This window comes from Carcharhinus amblyrhynchos, chromosome 7, assembly GCF_965287045.1.
Source record: "Carcharhinus amblyrhynchos chromosome 7, sCarAmb.v2.hapA, whole genome shotgun sequence".
Lineage (NCBI taxonomy): Eukaryota > Metazoa > Chordata > Chondrichthyes > Carcharhiniformes > Carcharhinidae > Carcharhinus > Carcharhinus amblyrhynchos.
The window spans coordinates 57727812-57742680 of NC_137330.1; the positions used below are offsets into that span (position 1 = coordinate 57727812).

The following is a 14869-nucleotide window of genomic DNA, read 5'->3' on the forward strand; positions in this document are numbered from 1 at the left end:
TATAAACACCTGCTGGTAAAATAAACCCCAGTCAAATCTCTCCTGAAACTATGACTAAAAGCTCCGGGATATTAAGGCAACACTGCAACCTATGGCATTTACCTCTGACCAGTTGTATTCCGCGGACAATCCACTCATTATTCCAGCAGCGCAGAAAGTTTTAGTTTTAAGTTCAAATTCTAAGTTTTATTCATTAGTGTCACAAGTAGGCTTGCATTAACGTTGCAATGAGGTTACTGTGAAAATGCCCTAGTTGCCACACTCCGGTGCCTGTTCAGATACACTGAGGGAGAATTTAGCAGATCAACATTCAGTTCTGTTGTCAACCGCAAGTGCATGTTGAAAAATATTTTTTATTTTAACAGCCTTCCACTGGAGGAATCTCATGAAAAAGATCTTACTGCTCCTCTTCACTGCCGTCATTGACTTTTGTATTGTGTAAGAAACAATTTTATCAGAATATTATGGAACTACAAAGCTTCAAATATTATTTGCAAATGTTCTTGCCCTGCAATTATTTGGACTTAGTCCAAAAATCAAAGAGACATTAAAGTTAATACTTTACAGCAGAAAATTAGATTTAGTAACTGATAGAAGACAAGGCAGCTGAGGATGAAAGTATAGGCATTCCACAACAGAAAAAGATCTATATCTGCAATTTCCTTTTACTTTGTACAACTAAAGATGACAAAGTGTATTAGGAAGAATGTTATTATTACTTAGTGCTGCTCATTCAGCTCTGGCACTAAGCTGCAACTCACTGAAAAGGTGCACATGTAAAGTAAACATACTAAAACATTTAGTTAGCCCACAGATAAAACTCGATTATTCCTTCATAGCCCGTGGACATTGATTTACACTCAATAAATCACATAAATAATGCACTTTATACCAACTCAGCTTTATTTGGAAGAGAGACTTGTTTCTCACTGACTCTTATGGAACAATTCCCACCAAGACATTGCACTCAATAAACAACTATTTATCTACTAAAAACAATTGCCGTTAAACGCTTCCCATCCTTATTTTGTAATTAAAGTTTGCAACAAATAAAAGTGAAATCTATTGCTGCCGAATATCAAAGGCACTTTCTCAACACACAAGGTGTAACCTCACCAAGACTCTGTATAACTGCAGCAAGACATCTTTGCTTCTATACTCAAATCCTCTTGCTATGAAGGCCAGCATGCCATTAGCTTTCCTCACGACCTGCTGTGCCAACGTGCCAACCTTCAGTGACTGTTCCACCATGACACCCATGTCACGTTGCATTTCCCCTTTTCCTAAACTGCCACCATTCAGATAATAATCTTCCTTCCTGTTTTTGTCGCCAAAGCGGATAACAGACATGAAAGTGTGTCTGCCAGGCTGAATGACCACCTCCACACTACCCCCATCCACCAACATCAATCCTCTCCCCCTCATCCCATCTCCTCACTGAGGGGAAGAACAGTCCCTATTGATAGACTGTAACCTGTGACAACTTGTATTGGATGTAATATGACCAATGATAACTAGCTGTAAGGGTCAGCTGACCCAGTAAACCATAGAACCAATTACAGAATGATGCTATGGTCAGCTGACCAGCTGACTCACTATACATAAGAACTTGTTGGGAATTGTGAGGAATTTGGATTGGCCCAGAGCAAGGTCCTAAGTTTGGAATAATGAAGTTTCTTTATCAAAACCTTTCTTTGATTTATAAGTTGATGTAAGTTTTGTCATATTTTTATTGTCTGCATTTGAAGAGTTCCTTTCGAAGAAACACCTATCATTTTCCCTGTACAACAAAATGATTCCCCTGGTCTTTGTGAACTCAAGCTGATATATGGATTAAAATGTTTACTGTCAGCAGAAAATGTGACAGCTCACACGTACTTCCTTAATCCCTGCCTCACGGTGAAGCCTTCCATTGTTTGCTGGAGCAGACGAGAAGGAGCAGAGAGCCAGATAAGAAATTACCTGTTAAAAACCTGTTTAAATAAGTTTAAAGCACTTTGTAGTAAGAACTTACCTTGTAGAACTGTTTAAATCATTTAAAAACATTTTTGCGGGCTTTTTGTACTTACCGCTTTAAGAATTCTGAGGGAGTGGTTAGGAGGGAGTTGTGGGCCAGCAGGCTTTAAATCAGCGCCAGGTTTAAAAGGAGGCCTGGTATAGACAGTGGGCAGCGTCGGAGTGGGCAGCAGAGTGAGAGGGCAGCAGAGTGAGCTACTAGGGCTTAAGATCAAAAGGGCTGGGGAGAAAAAGGGCCAGGTAAGTTTGTGTGGAAATTTTCAATACTACTACAGTGAATTTTGGAGGGGCATGTGATGTGTTGTTTCTGTATGATGTGGGAACAGGTGGACCCCAGGGTCCTTCCCAGTGACCATGTCTGCAATAAGTGCAGGTTGCTGGAGGAGCTCCAGCTCAAGGTAGATGAGCTGGCCCCTCAGCTACAGACACTGAGGCTCATCAGGGGGAGAGAGGGTGCCATTGTCAATGGGGTGCAAGTGACATTCATCCCCCCTAGACTGGCTAACTCTAAGGGTCAGCAACAAGAGGGGGCTGCTGAGAGGAGGAAGGGGGGTGGGGAGAGGAGGAAGGGGGGTGGGGAGAGGAGGAAGGGGGGTGGGGAGCAGAGGAAGGGGGGTGGGGAGCGGAGGCCTCAGCCTCTCAATCTGCATAACAGGTTTGAGGTTCTTGCTTCCAGTCTGGACAAGAACGAGGGAGGTGAGGTCGGTGAGCAAACTGCACACGGTACAGTGATGCAGCAGGGCATAGGCATAGAGAAGGTGAAAAGGAACGTAGTAGTAATTGGGGATAGTGGGGTGAAGGGTATTGACACTGTCCTTTGTCACAATGACAAAGTGCACAGAAGGGTGTGTTGTCTGCCTGGTGCTCGGGTCCGGGATGTCGCATCTGGGCTGCAGAGGAACCTGGAATGGGAGGGTGAGAATCCGGTCGTTGTGATACATGTGGGTGCCAATGACATAGGCAAAATGCGAACTGAGGATCTGGGGAGGGAGTATGAGAAGCTGGGAATGGAATTAAAAAGTAGAACTGACAAGGTGGTTATCTCTGGGCTACTGCCTGAACCGAGTGCAGACGGGCGTAGGGTTGATAGGACTAAGGAAGTGAATGGGTGGCTCAGGGATTGGTGTGGTAGGAATGGGTTTGTATTTATGGGGCATTGGCATCAGTATTGGGGTAGGTGGGACCTGTTCAGGTGGGATGGGGTTGGGCTGAACCGTGCTGGGACCAGAGTCCTGGAGAGTCGTGTAAAGAGGACTGTAGACAGGGCTTTAAACTAATTGGGGGGGGGAGGGTGCAAGGTTAGGTGACATTACGGGGTCTAGAGTTAAGGAGAGGGTACAGGTAAGGGTAGAGGCCGAGGATGTCCCAATAACAAAGGGAGTAGGGGGCGTGAGTATGGCTGGTGGCGTTCCGGCAAATAGGGTCCAGGTGAAGGCTGGGATGAAGGCACTTTATCTGAATGCACGAAGCATTCGGAATAAAGTGGATGAGCTGGTGGCGCAGATCAGCACAAATGGATATGATCTGGTGGCCATTACAGAGACGTGGCTGCAAGGTGACAGGGGCTGGGAGCTGAATGTCCAGGGGTATCAAGTGTTTAGGAAGGATAGGTGGGAGGAAAAAGGGGGGGCGTAGCTCTGCTGATTAAGGATAGCATCAGGGTGGTAGCAAGGGATGATATAGGAACCAAAGAACAGAACGTGGAATCATTGTGGGTAGAGATTAGGAACAGCGAAGGGAGGAAGACGCTGGTGGGTGTCGTCTATAGGCCCCCGAATAATGATCTGGAGGTGGGGTGGGCTGTTAACGCGCAAATAAGTGCGGCGTGCAGGACTGGGACGGCCGTAATTATGGGGGATTTCAATGTGCATATTGATTGGTCGACCCGTGTTGGACGCGGTGGGCTCGAGGAGGAGTTCTTGGAATGCTGCCGGGATAGTTTGTGTGTGTTGGAGCTGACGAGGGAGCGAGCTATCTTGGATCTGGTGTTATGTAATGAGGCGGGTAGAATTAGGGACCTTGCGGTGAAAGATCCTCTTGGGGAGAGTGATCATTGTATGGTGGAGTTTCTGGTGCAGATGGAGGAGGAGAAAGTGGGTTCCCGGACAGGCGTCCTTTGTTTGAACAGAGGGGAGTACGGTAGGATGAGAGAAGAATTGGCGAATGTGGACTGGGGGAGCGCGTTGGAAGGTAGGTCTGCTGAGGAGCAGTGGAAGATCTTTAAGGAGATCTTTCTTGGTGCTCAGCAGAAATTTATTCCGATGGTCAAAAAGGACCGTAGGAGGAGAGGTAATAAGCCGTGGATAACGAAGGAGGTGAAGGAAAGTGTTAAATTAAAAGAGGAGGCGTTGACAGTAGCTAAGAGTAGTGGGCGAGAAGAGGATTGGGAGAGGTTTAAATGTCAACAAAGATTGACAAAGAAATTGATAAAGAAGGGTAGGAGAAACTATGAAGCTGGGCTAGCGCTTAATATAAAAAAGGATAGCAAGAGTTTTTATAAATATATAAAAAGGAAGAGGCTGGCTAGGGTGAACGTTGGACCCTTAGAGGATGAGAAGGGGGACTTAGTGGTAGGGGATGGGGATATGGCTGAGGTCTTGAATAACTTTTTTGTTTCGGTCTTCATGGAGGAGGACATGAATAATTTGCCGGGTGTTAGGGATGGAAAGGTGGTAGGACTGGAGGGCCTCAATGACATTACTGTTACTAGAGAGGCGGTGCTCGACAGACTGGAGGGACTGATTGTGGACAAGCCCCCAGGACCGGATGGAATGCATCCGAGGGTTCTGAAAGAAATGGCGGAGGTGATAGTGGATGCCTTGGTGGTTATTTTCCAGACGTCGCTGGATTCTGGGGAAGTGCCGGAAGATTGGAAAACGGCTAATGTTACGCCGTTGTTTAAGAAGGGTGCCAGGCAAAAGGCAGGGAATTATAGGCCGGTTAGTTTAACGTCTGTTGAGGGTAAAATGTTAGAATCTGTCATCAAGGAGGAAGTAGCGAGGCATCTTGAGGGGAATTGCTTGATAGAGCAGACGCAGCACGGTTTCGTTAAAGGGAAGTCGTGTCTGACAAATTTACTGGAGTTCTATGAGGATGTGTCTAGGGCGGTGGATAGAGGAGAGCTGGTGGATGTGGTCTTTCTTGATTTTCAGAAGGCGTTTGACAAGGTACCTCACAAGAGGTTATTGCAGAAGGTCAGGGGACATGGAGTTGGGGGTAGGGTGTTAGCGTGGGTAGAGGATTGGTTGTCAAATAGAAGGCAGAGAGTGGGGGTCAATGGGTGCTATTTGGATTGGCGGATGGTGACTAGTGGAGTGCCCCAGGGGTCGGTGCTGGGGCCTCAGCTATTTACCATTTATATAGGTGATCTGGAGGAGGGAACCGAGTGTATGGTGTCGAAATTTGCTGATGACACCAAGATTGGTGGAACGGCAAATTGTGCGGAGGGTGCGGAGAGTCTACAGAAGGATCTAGATAGGCTGGGCGAATGGGCCAGGAAATGGCAAATGGAATTTAATGTTGGCAAGTGCGAGATGGCCCACTTTGGTAGGACTAATGGTAGGAAGGATTATTACTTACGTGGCGAAAAACTGCAGCAGGCGACAGTGCAGAGGGACCTCAGGGTCCTTGTGCATGAGTGGCAAAAACCCAGCTTGCAGGTGTAGTAGGTGGTCAGGAAGGCGAATGGGATGCTGGCCTTCATAGCGAGGGGGATTGAATGTAAAAGTAGGGAGGTCTTGCTGCGGCTGTATAGGGCATTGGTGAGGCCGCAGCTGGAGTACTGTGTGCAGTTTTGGGCGCCGCACCTGCGCAAGGATATTTTGGCCTTGGAGGGAGTGCAGAGGAGGTTTACTAGGCTGATGCCGGAGTTGAGGGGATTGAGTTATGAGGAGAGGCTGAATAAACTAGGCTTGTACTCGTTAGAGTTTAGAAGAATGAGGGGAGATCTCATTGAGACATATAAGATGATGAATGGGATGGATAGGATAGAGGTGGAGAGACTCTTCCTGCTCAGAAAGGACAGTAGGACTAGGGGGCACAGCCTCAAGATAAAGGGGGGGGCGGTTTAGAATGGAGTTGAGGAAGAATTTCTTCACTGAAAGGGTGGTGAATCTCTGGAATTCTCTGCCCGTTGAAGTGGTGGAGGCTACCTCGCTAAATATTTTTAAGAAGTGGGTTGATGGGTTTTTGATAAGAGAGGGGATTAAGGGTTATGGGGAGAGGGCAGGAATGTGGAACTGAGCCACGACAGATCAGCCATGATCTTATTGAATGGCGGGGCAGGCTCGAAGGGCTAGATGGCCTACTCCTGCTCCTATTTCTTATGCTCTTATATTCTCACCTCCTGAGCTGTGTGTCCCTGTGCACAGTTAATATGTATTCCATATCAAGCAACTGAAATTCAGGTGGATTCTTCAATAGTTTGGCTTGAATACTCTGCGTATGGTGAATGTCAAACAACTTAGCAGGTCAAAGTAAAATTACAGCTTACATTCTACATTGTTACGTTAAGTTAATGATCCGAGCTTTTTGAATCAAGAGCATAACCATACTATTTGAAGATATCTATTGTCGCTGGGGTTAAAAGGAGTCACTGAGTATTGCAATATTCAACAACTCAGCATTTAAAGAACTAAATATTTTCATCATGATAAATGATATCCTACGGGAGATTGCAGGTGGTCCAAAAATTTACAGTTTTTATTGAGTGCTTTTAGCTTTTAATCTCCATAGTAACACTTGTTAAGTACCTTAGATAGAAGCCAGATTCTAGATCTGCGTTCAGGGAAGAATGTAACTGCTGCAGAAAAGGCACAGCAAGCTGACTGAGAGAGTTGCAGCTAACCCATGCAAACTACCTAATTCTGAGTGTTATCTGACAGAAACTGTTACATGATGAATCTGCATGTTTTCTGTTTGTTGGTTATGTATTAATGATAAATTAGATTCTTTAATGTTCCAGTTTTTAGTTTGTTGGGGAAGAGAATGTATGTAGTTGTTACAGTCCCATGACATTGCTCCCTTCAGCTGCTGTTGCAGGCATACATGAGCACAGAGGGATGGATGATCTTAATTCTTGTGCCATTTCAGTGCAATGAAACAAAAAACGCTTGCATAGCACAATAGTGCAAGAGAACGTTTGCTCTGCAGTTGGGATCTTCAGGAAACAAAATGTGGTGGAAATTCTTTGGACCACTGGCAATTTGCTGTTAGAACAAATGGCTGTAAATGGCAAACCAATTGGCCCAGTTGTTAGAGTGTTGTTCTTGCATCCAATTTAACTGAATATGCTGCTTCACTTGTTGTGCCTGCTTTGTTTTGTCATTTTTGGCCTTCTTGGGAGCCTTGGAATTTTTGTTCACTCCTTTTTGATTTGGCGTGGAGCAGCTATCTATTTAGATTTGCTGGGAACTAAACTTTTCTAACCCCAAACATCCAGCTATTTCCTGGTCTAGGCAACATGACTCGATATCATTTAGGGACTCCCTTAGCCCTTATCATGATGGGGAAAATGGGCCAGCAGCTGCAAATGAAAGGAACACAGCAGAACGAGAACAAGAAAGACACCAGCACTTTGAAAGCAGAACATGTTTATGGCTTGAAACAAATATGAATCCAAATGCACTTCAAAGGCAATTTCCCTCCGTAGAACCATTTCTGGATCAATTTCAAGTAGTATGAGAAATAAAATAAGTGAGCTAGAAGTAGAAATCCAGCTTCAAGCTTATAGGTGCTGTTACAAAGAACCAAATGCACCCTGAGAATGACTGGGAGCTGAATATGCCAGGCTATGGGATCTTTAAATAGGACAGAAATTGGGAAAGGAAAGAGAAAAGCAATAGTAATAAAAGATTACCATGATAGAAAGGAAGGATTTCAATTAAAGTTGTCAGGCAGTGAAACGAGCGTGGATACGTTTAATGAAATACAACAAAAGTAAAACTCCGGTGAGCGTTATCTACAGGTAACTCCTGATAGTACTGAAATAGTAGGGGGTATACAAATTCCGAGATCAGGAAAGCAGAAGACTTTAGATATAATGGGAGATTGTCACATAAACTGGGAGAACCAGAATAACTCAGCTAGTTAAGACTATTTTCCATCAATGTAAGATAGTCACCAATAAATCCCATAGGAAATTTACCCAAAGAGTGGGAAAATGTGAAACTTGCCCCCACAGCAAATGGTTGAAATGAATAGTATAAATTAATTTAAGAGGAAGCTAGACAAGCATTTGAGTAAAACTTTGCCCAAAGTGTGCTTTGATTGCAAATTGGCTAAATTCAGATTGACATTGTGAAATACAAGAAAAGTTGAATTTCCTCCATTTCCCTTTTTTGTAAAAGCAGTGACAGACTTAAAATCAGGTTGATCTCCCAAGTTCACTTCTGCTAACAGTCCTGCTTATTCCCTCACTGGCAGTTCTGATTCATCTCCTGGCTATAATCCCTACCTGAGCCCAGTTGCCCCAGTTTCAACCAATGAGACTCAAGTGCCTCTGCCAACTATAAGACTACCTGAACCATTCTGACTGCAACTATATTTTAAGTTCATCCTCTATGTTCGTCTTGTGTCTACTACACTTGCAAGATTAACCAAATAAAGCAAACTTCACAGAGTTGGCTTTATAGTTTGAATTTATGAAGGTGTTTGAATTTCTAGAATATATACATAATACTTATTTTTCAGAAGTACTAAATGTTTACGCTTCCGAATGAAACACTTCACCTTCAGTCAATGAAATATAAACTGTTCCAGCCCAAATTCACCAAAATCCCTTCAACAGCACCTTCCAAACCCACGACCTTTACCAAGAAGGGTAAGAGCAGCAGATGTATGGGATCACCTGCAAGTTCTCCTCCATACCACACCTCACCCTGACTTGGAAATACATCACCCTTCCTTCACAGTTACTGGTCAAAGTCCTGGAATTCCCACACTAACAGCATTGTGAGTGTATCTACTCCACATGGACTGTGGTTCAGTAAGCCAGTTTACTTCCACCGTCCAAAGGGCAATTAGGGATGGACAATAAACACTGGTCTAGCCAGTGACACCCACATCCGACTAAAGAATACATAAAAAAGAAAATGTCAATCTTGCTGTACAAAATTTTAGAAAGTGCCTGGTGACTCCTGGACCACCGGATTCATTCAATTTATTTCATATTTCCAGCGCTTGCAGTATTTTGCATTTTGGATTCAGTCAATTCATTTTTAATCCACACTCATTGCTTGAAAAAGAAATCCACGTAACTTCATTTGTTAATTCTCATTATGATAAGAAAGACCAATTTTTTTAGTCTTTTTCTAGACTTTGTAATCTTTGTAATCCAGGTCTTCAGAACCATGGAGCTCGAAAGTCTCACCATTGATTTTGTGGCAGCATCAGGATTTGAAAATCATGTGTTAAAAGGCTTCAAAAGTCAAATGTCCTTGCTGCTTGCTCAATTGAGCAGGTTCGAATTGCTGCAAGTTAGCACCCAGGGGCTCGGGGGACAGTAAGTGACTTGGCTGATTGTAACTGTTTAGAGTTACAACCACGTGAGGAGTGATTTCTCTATTCTCCCACTTTAGGTTTGATTGTAATGTGGTTTTTGTGAACTTAGAGAGAATCTAATTTGTCAATTCTGAAAGAATCCCGCTATTTATGCTTTGTGGTTGTAAAGAAATAGCCAGACAGATTTTCCATAGTTAAACAAAGAAACAAGATATGCTTCATTAAACAATTTCCTGAATTAAAAGTAGTAGATAAATTGCAGCAACCATTCATAAGTAAAATGCATTCACTGGCCAGAATTTTCAAGATAGTTTGGGGTTGGCCCTCACATCCCCACTGACACTAGCATGTAAGATGCCATTTCATTCACTAATGAGAATTGGTTGGCAGAAAGCAGGACTTCTGCCCATCACCAGGAGGACATCTCACTTTGAAGAGTTTCCAGCCAATCTGATTGACCAGCAATTCTCCTGTCATTCCAGGAAGAGCACTTGCAGAGGCCAGAAGAGGTACTGTATAGCTGGCTACTTTGGTCTAAGTGTCGAGAACCAGAGGAAAGCTAAGTGGCAGAGGTCAAAGTGGGGGTGGGGTAGGGAAGGCCTAGGGGGAAGACTGGCATCTGAGGATAGGCTGGGCTGGCGAGAGGTCCAGAAGTCACCAGGCTGTTTCAAACTCAAGATTTAGCTTCATTCAATTTTGGGTTCCCCCCACTATCTACCATCGCCTGCGAGCCTAGAAGTTGAGGGTGGGAAATGGTTCTTAAATGATCTTAAGTGGCCTTTAAGAGCCTTAACTGAGGTAAGGATGCCTTTCCCCTCCGAGGCCCAGCTAGCTCCAGCATAAAATTGCAACCAGTCCGGGGTGGGCAAGATGCCAGAAGGAGTCCCATCCATGGAATTTCACGATCCCCCACCACCTCAGAACTCACCAAGGGGTGAGAGATGCTAGGGGTACCACGGAAGCTTGGAATTATAGCCATCATTACTTATAGCAGAGAGAAAGAATAGGTTTTTTACAGCTTAAGAAAATTAAAACAGAGTGGTGTACGGTTGGTTGTTTCTTGACGGTCTTGATGTGCTGATTCCACATTGCAACCATCTTGCTCAGTTGTTTTCCTGGGTATAGTTGTGTGGGATGGATTTCCACGCTTCTTTCCCAAAGGGTCTTTGTTCTGATCAAATTTCTTTTCTCAGGTGCGTAATTTTGCACTGAGTACAATACTACTGAGAGAGAGAGAGAGTGAGTGGCAGAAAGCGCACACAGCTTCAGTTGCCTATATTCAGTACAACATTGTCTCTCCTACTTGGTAAAGAGTTCTTTGAGTACCTTTGCGTGTACATTCTAGAGAAATTCTATTTGTTTATGTCTGCTGCAGTTATTGTTTCAGTACAGGTATGCCTTTTGATATCTCATCCCAGAAACATTTGTAAAGTCTCAGGGTAGTATGAACTCAACAGGTGATGGGCTCGTTCATGTTTCTCAGTGGGTTAAGTGTCTGTTTTTTCCATCCCACTTGGTAGAATGCAAATTGTGTGTATTGTAGCAGTCTAAGTATTTTAATCAGTCTCCCAGTTTGTCCATCCCATGGTTTGCCTGCCACAACCTTTATGCCTCTGATTGGTGGAGAATCAGGCAGTGGGAGGATAAGCAGCTTGTCTGTGATTCCACAATGTATGGTCTCCTAATCTTTAGTCATGTTCTCTCTCTCTCACACTCCCATGCAGATGTAGCCCCCTAAAGCATCACAGGGGTCAAGATGGAGAAGTGGGTTGGGAGGGCCACAAGGAGCAGCACTGTTAGAATTGTAGCTAGCTACTTTGGACTAAGTGTCGAGAACCAGAGGAAAGGTAAGTGGCAGGGGTCAAAGTGGGGGTGGGGTAGGGAAGGCCTATGGGGGAGATTGGCATTTTGAAGGATAGGCTGGGCTGGTGAGAGGTCCAGAAGTCACCAGGCTCTTTCACACCTCAGATTCATTCAATTTTGAGTTCCTCCTGCGATCTACCATCTGCCCGCCAGCCTAAAAATTGAGGGTGGGAATTGGTTCTTAAATGATCTTAAGTGGCTTTTAAGAGATTTAATTGAGATAAGGGTGGGTTTCCCCTCCGAGACCCAGCTAGCTCCAGCATGTTCCTCATAATGCCTAGGGCAGCTGGAGTCCCTGACAGTGCTAAGTTTGGACACTTGTCTCTTCACAGAATCCTGAATACCACCTTAGAAGATGTCCAAATTTCCTGGGCCCAGGTGTGGAGAGAGTAAATCTGTGAGTGAGTGAGTCTGACTGAGCCTTCAAGTCAGAATGAATGTGAGACTAAATGAGTGAGACTGTGTGAGTGAGTGAGACTTTGTGAGTGAGTCTGTGTGAATGAGTGCTTGAGTCTATGTGAATGTATGAGTGAGTTTGAGTGATGAGTGAATTAGTCTGAATGAGCAAGTGAGTCTGGGTGAGTGAGTGAGTGAGTGACAGTGAGAGCATTGAGTCTGTAAGTGAACACACACACGCATGCACACATACACGCACACATACATGCACATGCACATACATGCACACACGCACGCACACACAAACACAAATGCACGCATGCATGCATTTGACTTGACACACCATCCTGACTTGGAACTATAATCACAGTTTCCTCACTGTCATTGCGTCAAATTCCTGGACTCCCTCCATAACAGCACAGTGGGTGGAACTATAAGACATTTCTGCAGCAGTTAAAGAAAGTGGCTCACCACTAACTTCTTAAGGGGTGGGCTATAAAAGCTGGCTTTGTGAGGGGCACTCAAATGCAATGAATGGAAAAACAAAGAAACATGAATGATGATGTGTGCATGTTGAAGAGGTATACTTGTAAAAAGGTAGATGCGGAAAGCAATTTCAGTATGAAGTTTGACCATTCACTGTAAATTACATATTAGTGGGGAATTATCAACAAAGGTAATCAAATATGGATGGATCCTCAAAATTTCAAAATTATGATACTTTGAATTCTGAAAAGATTCTCATAGATCTCAACCATCGGATTTGCTTAGTTAATAGAAGTGATTGAGAGGAACTTGACTTCACTCCTTTAATGAACAAGAAGTATAGATGTTTTAAATGTTAACAAATTATTTAATTTGGATTTAAAGCCCCAAATTACAAGCAAAAAATTAACATGACTCAGTTCAGTGGAATAAAAAGGAAAAGCTACAAGTGCTGCTTGAGTGTATTGACAGTGTGGATTGGATACATCTTTGAAATGAACTTGTTTTTCTCATTCCATACTTTCCTATATTCATAGGCTTTTCATTGCTTGATTGGGATCATGTGGTGGGAGGGAAGAAATGATTTGTTTTCAATTTTGGAAAAGTGACCAGTATCATGGTAAGCAACTATAATTTATACAAAGAAGTAGACAGACGTTACTGAAAAAAAATCACTATATACTTAAAAGTAATTAAAGTAAAATAATTGCTTGATTTGAACTCAGGCAGAAGTTATGTAGTAAATGTTATGATTTAATGCTCTGTATGACAGGAATACGTAACAGGAATTCTAATTTTAATGGATTGAGAATTGTGCCTTACACTGACTCCATACTCACAAACCCCCAATATTCCATCACAGGAACTTTGAAATGGATAGCATTAAATCATAAAATTTATTTGAATGTGTATTTATTGTGACTGTGTGGAACTGAAATAGAAAAAGGTGATCTGGCAAAAATTACTGAGGCCCAGCAAAACCTCAAAGCCTGTTTTAACGTACTTGCACCTTCTGATGGATAATGGTTAGCACTGCTGCCTGACACCACCAAGGACCCGGGTTCAATTCCAGTCTCGAGTGACTGTATACAGTTTGCACAATCTCCCAGTGTCTGCATGGGATTCCTACGGGTGTTCCAGTTTCATCCCATAGTCCAAACATATGCAGGTTAGGGGTATTGGTCATGATAAATTGTCCCTTAGGGTCCCAAGATGTGTCAGTTGGGGGGATAAACGGGGTAAATATATGTGAGGTTATGGGCAAGGGCCTGGGTAAGATCCTCTGTTGGAGGGTTGGTGCAGACTTGATGAGCCAAATAATTTCCTTCTGCGCTGTTTTCTTCCAGTGTGAACAGAATTCTGTGTGATCTGAAAATAAAGAACATTTCTTGTTAAACTCTATTCATTATTTTGATAATAATTAAATATTGTTAGGACCAGGTGAGAAGGGGTAAACTGGTTCCCCACTATTCAACCTCCTCAATTGATCACAGCAAAGGTTTAAGTTTCTTTTCATGAGGATATGCCTTTTCAAAATCAGCATTAATTAACTCATTAAGCTGTGAGCAGTAAGGAGCCAACCAACCAATGTTTTCTTGGTCAAAGAAAGGACAAATTTACTAAATACCAAACCCAAGGAAATAATAATAAAAATGTGACATTTCACACACAAGTATCAGAAATAAGGAAAGTCAGAATCCGGTGAAAAAAGGCTAAAACAATATATGGTTAAATATTCTATGATTGTGCTAGAGGTGTAGATTTATAATCTTGTGGCCAATTTGGATGAGATGGTTTCATGGATGTGGTTAGATGAAATAGATGTTGCAATTATTATGAGATCTTGGTTTGCTGGTAGATTTCTAGGAACTTTGACTTCCAAATTAGGTAATATACTTGCTCCGAGAGAGAGGGGGGTCAGAGAGATTTTTCAGCCTATTTCTCTTGCAAAAATGTCTCTGCAGTGGCTGCAGCCCGGCCTGTTATATTTCATCTATTGTGTATTTCCAAGGAGTTTTGGAAATGTCTGTTTCAATATAAAAACTTTGCATTTTAATGTCTCTTCTCTAGATAATGATGAGTTTTGCCAATCCAGTCAAAGACCTGAACAAATTCCAGGGGCTCCAGATAAGCCTCAGTTGGTCACTGCAGCTCTCCAAAGAATGGAAATATTGATGACAATACATTTTGATTGCTCCAAATGCTGACACCACTGTCCACATTTAAGGAACAGGATAGTGAAAGCCTATTGGTGATAGAGAGTGCAGAATGGATAGAAGAGTGAGGCTAGCAAAGGAGCTGGTGAACATTCTCTTCCAGAATTGATTCTTCATGAATCAATGACTCATTTATGAGCATACTTTCAACACTTAAATTTATAGCAACCTTAGATGTTGACCTATGTCTTGATCATTGATGCCTTAAAAAAAATTCCTCCAAAAATGGTAGTTGAATTATACGCCAAGTTGAAAATGAACTGCCTGCATGGCTGTGGGTGATCACTATTTGGAAATGTCATCAGCATCTGATGCAATTAGTAGGCATATCTTAAACTACTGTGCATCTTTGCAACACAGCCCATGTCGCTTGCTTGATCCATTACATCTTT

At 43.1% G+C, this 14869-nt stretch overlaps 1 long non-coding RNA gene across 3 annotated transcripts in view; it reads left to right on the forward strand.

Annotated features, from left to right (window-relative positions):
• The first annotated feature begins 1625 nt into the window (after positions 1-1625).
• Positions 1626-14869, forward strand: part of LOC145344972 (uncharacterized) — an 86873-nt gene continuing 73629 nt past the window's right edge. Inside the window, exons 1-2 of one of the 3 annotated variants that reach the window (XR_013887014.1) lie at positions 1626-1711; positions 12798-12880. This is a non-coding gene — a long non-coding RNA (uncharacterized LOC145344972). Of the gene's footprint in view, positions 1712-5917; positions 12881-14869 lie in introns of those variants that run through there. The other 2 variants (XR_013887012.1, XR_013887013.1) reach the window with 2 other exon arrangements.